This window comes from Triticum urartu, chromosome 6A (assembly GCF_056163025.1).
Source record: "Triticum urartu cultivar PI428250 chromosome 6A, HENAU_Tu73, whole genome shotgun sequence".
NCBI classification, from domain to species: Eukaryota; Viridiplantae; Streptophyta; class Magnoliopsida; order Poales; family Poaceae; genus Triticum; species Triticum urartu.
The window spans coordinates 127,259,553-127,265,552 of NC_141878.1; positions in this window are offsets into that span (position 1 = coordinate 127,259,553).

Consider the following 6,000-nt stretch of genomic DNA (forward strand, 5'->3'; position numbering starts at 1 on the left):
TATGAAAGTGATTGAGGGAGTCCTGGATTAGGGGGTCTCCGGATAGCCGAACTATATCCTTTGGCCAGACTGTTGGACCATGAAGATACAATATTGAAGACTTCATCTCGTGTCCGGATGGGACTTTACTTGGCGTGGAAGGCAAGCTAGGCAATACGGATATGTATATCTCCTCCTTTGTAACTGTCAGATTTCGGGTTCCGGCAGACCCTTGAGGTTCGAACACTGGGGTGCGCGCGGAGATTTCACCTTCTACCTACCTGCACCCCTCCGCCTCGCTAAGATCTAAGCTATGGAAAGAACAGCACAAGAGACACAAGGTTTATACTGGTTCGGGCCACCGTTGTGGTGTAATACCCTACTCCAGTGTGTGGTGTGGTGGATTGCCTCTTGGGCTGATGATGATGAGCAATACAAGGAAGAACAGCCTCGCGAGGGTCTGTTCTTGGCTGAGGGGATGAACTGCTAGGAGGAGTTCAGTCACCCCCCTCTCTCTCTCTTCTCGATTCTCTCTGATTTCGATCCCTCCTACCCTGTGGGTGGCTAGTCCTATTTATAGGCAAAGGCCCTGGGCCTCTTCCAAATATTGAGCGGGAAGAGCGCCAACAATTGGCCATTTTGGAGGGGACATCTGGTACACTTATCCTGACTAAAGTTGTCCTCGCCTGCCAAAGGCTCTGGTGGTGACGCTGGCTTGGGCTCCACAATGACTTCCTCCCTGCCGTTGGACTGGTCTTGGTCTCGTTGCACCGAAATGGGTGCCTTTGCTTGATGCTCTCGCCTGCGCTTGCTCCCTTTGCACCAAAGAGGAAAGGAGGACACTGCGCGGCTGGCGCCCGCCTGGCGCCTTTGGTCGTCATGGCTTGCGTCACGGGCACCTCGTGAGGTACCCCGCCTTGATCTCTCCACCTCCTCGCGAGCCAGCCTAATGAGGCCGTTCCTGAGGAAGCTCCGTGTCATCCGCCCCGCGAGGCTTGGCCCCTCGCGAGGGTCTTGGGTCTGTGTTGATGAAGATGGGCCGTGCTGGGCCCCCCTTTGAGCCACGCCGCAGGCCGCAGGCAGGCAAGTCTGGGGACCCCCGTTCCCAGAACGCCGACAGTAGCCCCCGGGCCCAAGGTGAGCCCGGACTTGGCCGTGCAGGGAGGCGAAAGGGCAAGAGCGAAGCGCCGCAGGCCCTAACAGCCTGCGGCCTCGGGCGCCGCATGGCGGTTGATTGGGCGTGGGCGGCACTATTCCCCCACGCCCCTTATTTTGCGCCATGCTAGGCGGACTCGTAGTCGTACACAGCCGCTCCCCTTTCTGTTGCTCGAGCGCGCCCGGGAGCGTCGCGCTCTTCGCCAAGGATTCCTTCGAAGGGCGGCTGACGCGGTGAGCCTGCTTGGTGAGGAGCTTGCTGATGAAGACGCGCGCCTTGAGGCCGAGGGCCTGCGCCTGGCTGCAGAGAGGCGTGAGCTGGAGGGCGCCATCACCCTTGCGCGCCGTCAGCGCGATCTTGACGACGCAGAGGCCAAGGCGTCGCTGGTGGCCTCTCGGGAGGCCCGATCTTGGGCCGCTGAGGAGGCCCGGGAAGCTGACCGGCGGCGAGAGGCGGCGGAGGAGCGGGCTCGGGAGCTCCTGGCCTGGTGCCACTCACTAGAGGAGCAAGTGGAGCTGCGCGAGGCAGCCCTCGCGTCGATGAAGGTGGCCTCTGGCGACCCAGCAGAGCTCCAGAAGTGTGAGGAGGCGCTGACGCTGGAAGCCGCCGAACGTACCCGCGAGTACGAGCGTCTGGAGACGAGGGAGTGCTTGGTGACGCAGGCAGAGGATGATGTCGCTGCACGGGAAGCCTGTGTCCTGGAGGAGGTCGGACGTCGGGTGGCGATGGCGCGCTTGAACCTCGAGCACGAGTTCGAGGAGAGGCTGGAGTTGATCCGGGCCGAGGCTGAAGGTAGGACTGCTGCCTTGAGGGCCAAGCTGGAGGAAGCGACGCCGCGGGCCGATGCTTTTTGGGCCGCCCTTGAGGTAGTGCAAGGGGAGTCAACCACCTCCCAGGCCGAGGTGCTCCTTCTTCGCCAGCGGGTGGAGGAGGCTGAGGTCGTCGCGCGCCAGAATGCGGACGAGATACGTCAGCGGCAGATCCTGGAGCATGAGCACGGCCCCATGCTCACCACGCTCCGGGAGAGAGCCAACACAGCGTTGGGCAACATCTGCGAGGCGGCTGTTGGCGAGCCGCACGCAGTCAACTACGCCGGCAACCTTCAGTTCTTCACCGACGTGGTGACGCAGCTGGAGGCGCAGTCGGTCAGGGCCGACATGTTGGTGGAGGAGAGGAGCCGCGCCCTGCTCGGGCACGCCTTTCTCGCATCTTCAGCCATCTCCGGAACATGGATCCCCACTTCGATTTCGACGCCGCCATCGCCCCAGTCCCCCAGGCCGTCCGAGACGACCTGGCGCACTAGGTGGAAGACAATGTGGATGCTCTTGTCAGGGCCTTCGCTTCAGACAACGATGGCGTGATCGTGGCTGCCGACGAGGGCGGTGTGGTGAACGGCCCTGACGCCGCTGGCGGCGACGCAGACAGCGATGGCGAGTTCAGCGACGCTAGCAACGGTTCAGGTGGTGCTACTGAGGATGCATTGGGGATTTATCCGACTGATCATGCATCGTTCCTGTTTCCTTACCCTGCATGAATAGAACTCAGGTTTTGGCCTGATGGCTGTGAGAGCATTTTGGAGGGGGAGCCCCTCATGTAAAACTTGTGTTCTTCGTACTAGTAGACGTTACATTGCCCATGTGCCCGTGCCAAGTGGTTGGCTTAAGCGACGCGCTGGTCGGCTAGTTTACCTTTGTCCCGTGCGGGCCCTGAGGTAGCCTGTGGGAGGCCGTGGTGTCCCAAGTGTTCCCTGATCGAATCCGTAGGATCTGCAGTAAAAAACCCTCCTGAGAGGACGCGGCAGCGGCAGTCTGGGCTGCGCGCAAGCTAAGCCTGACCCGGCTCGCGAGGGGCTCACGAGGGGAGGCAGCTGAGGCGAAGTGGTAACCAAAACGCGAGAAATTGCTCGAACGAGACTAAGCACCCCTTCCCCGAACACACGCAAATCTCAAATTTGAATCCAACTTAAATCCAACGGGGGAAAGCGACAACCAAAGGGAAAAGCAACGAAAGCAGACAAAAGGCCGTGTCCGGCACCTAATCTAGTCTTGGACGTCTTCTCACCAGCGCGGAGCTAAGTGCTGCCACTGGGCGTGGGAGGGAGCCCCAGGGCCTGAGGCCGGCACCCCTGAGACTCCGGGGCGTGTACAGCCCCACTCATTATTACGTGAGAGTGTCACGGGGCGGTGAGCTTCACAGGCGTTGGCCTTCTTCACAGGCTCCGGGCCTTTCTTGGGGGAAGCAGGCTTCACGGGCATTTGCCCTCTTCACAGGCTCCGGGCCTTTTCCAAAACGCGACAGCTTCACAGGCATTCGCCTTCTTCACAGGCTCTGGGCCTTTTCCAAAACGCGACAACTTCACAGGCATTCGCCTTCTTCACAGGATTTGGGCCTTTTCCAAAACGTGACAGCTTCACAGGCATTCGCCTTCTTCATAGGCTCTGGGCCTTTTTAGGGGTAGAACCTCCGGAGGTGCTGGATGTTCCATGCGTTCTGGACCGGCACCCCCTCCTGAGTCTCCAAGCGCGCGGAGCCGGGCCTGGAAACATGAACAACCTTGAACAGGCCCTCCCACATGGGAGAGAGCTTGTGCAGTCCCTCCCTGGAGAGAACCCGCCTGAGCACGAGCGGGCAACTAGGTCAAACACATTAGCCGCGAAGGAGTGGAATCATTCAAATAGATGCTGGGAAGGCGGACATCACTGGGTCAGGCCCGAGCGACTTGGGGATGATGCAGCCCAAGGGGCGCCCCCAACAAGGTAAGCTAACAACATAAAATAAAAGGGATACATGCCGCAGGGACGGACCCACGCGGCCTGGGAATAATGCAGCCCTGGGGGGCTCTCCCAGCTGGAAATGAAACTTGAAAGATGTCACCTGATGATGTTGAGGACGAATGAGCATTGGCGTAGCAGACTCGGTGGGCTGCGGAAGCCGATCCTCACGAGCCCCCAGGCCCAGGGGCCTCGGGAGGCTCCGGAGGCGCTGGTGGCTCCTCGCGGACCATCTCCATCTCCGCCAGGGCTGCGGAACGCCTGGCCTCTTGAGCCTCCATGATGCCCCTCATGAGGCGCTGGTACGTGGCAGCCGCGTTCGGCAAGCCGTAAGGCATGCAAACGTAGCTGTGGGGTGGACCTTCGCAGCGCCCCACTCGCGAGGGCCAGAGGCGCTCCAGAGAGGTGACTCGATTGAGCCCTGGTATGTCAATGCAGACGCGCATCCCACCATCCTCGCCTGGATGGGGAGCCACAGCTGGTAGGCGGCGGCCGCCTTTCATGACTCTTGACTCCTGTAGCTCCTGAATGGCCTTGCTGACGAAATCCTGAGGGTCTGGCTCTCCTTGCCTTACTCCTTCTTGAGGGAAACATGCTTCGAAACACGCCTCCATGTGGTGCCCAAGCGCCTCCCTCGTGACCTTAGCCAGGTCGGTGGCCCTCCAGGGGAGAGCCCCCGAGCCCTGCCTAAGGAGGGCGCCAGGCGCGCTTTCCTATGCGATGGAAGGAGGTTCCCCCTGGGCAGGCACGGGCCCTAAGGGTCCTGCCTCCTGAGGGGCTGGGCCGGACAATGTCTTCTTCTTCTTGGGGGCGGTCTCGGGAAGCCTCCTGCTTCCGCGATCCGGGTCTTCCAGTGATGCGGCCTGAAAGGCTCGTTCCAGGGAACGCACCGCGTCCTTCTCTTCATAGGGCACCGTGATGACTCCGCCACTTCCTGGCATCTTGAGGACGTTGTAGCCGTGGTGAGTTACGGCCATGAACTTGGCCAGCGCTGGGTACCCAAGGATGTCGTTGTACGACAAACAAATGTGAGCGACGTCGAAGTCGATGAGCTCGGTGCGGTAGTTGTCGCGTGCCCCGAAGGTGACAGGGAGGCCGACCTGCCCAATTGGGACCCTGGAGCCGTCGGTGACTCCGGAGAAAGGCTTGGTTGGCTGAAGCTGGTTGTAGGGCACTTGGAGATTGTTGAATGTTTCCACGAACAGGACGTTGAGCCCTGCCCCGCCATCGATGAGGGTCCTGGTGACCACCACGTTGCTGATGATTAGGGAACAAAGCATCGGGAGGACTCCGGCTGTAGCCGCACACTTGAGCTGATCTGCTGAGCTGAACGTGATGGCGCACGCCGACCACCTGAGAGGGCGCGTGGCTTCGAGTTTGGGGAGGACTGCATTCACTTCGCGGGCGAACTACTTGAAGATGCGTTGAGAGGCTGGGGCTTGAGCCCAGCCCAGGATGCAGGCGATCGCGCGCGGCTCCTGGAAGCCCCCAGCCCCCTCGTCCTGATGGCGGTCTTCGTTTCTCCTTGGCTGCGGCGGCAGCGGAGGGAGGCCTGCGTTGCCTTGCGTGCGATCCTCGCGAGGCTGATCCCTCCAGTCTCCCTCGCGAGGCGGGTCTTGCCAGCGATCCTCGCGAGGTCGATCGCGCCACCCTTGGCGCGGGCAGCGGTCTTCCCAGCGTCCTACGTTCCTTCCTCCTCCTCGACCGTAGCCCCGGTCACCGCGGTCGGGGCGACGACCAATCCTTCCTTCTCGCACGGCTCGGAGATCTTGACATTCGTTGGTGTTGTGGGTGTGGAGGTCGTGGTACACACAGTACCGACTACCCTTGGAAGGTTCGGGCTGATCTCTGCCCCGCTTGGTGTCTGGTTCTGCCGCGAGCACGGCAGCCCCCTTGCGCTTCACATCCTTGGCCTTGGGCTTCTTCTCTTCTGGGTCTGCGGCAGGCAACTAGAGGAGGGAGAGTCGCCCTTCCTCAGCCTTGGCACACTTGGTTGCCAAGTTGAACAACTCCAAGGAAGTGCACAGGTCTTCATGCATCGCCAGCTCCTCCTTCATCTTGACATCGCGCACGCTGTCGGAGAAGGTTGAGATG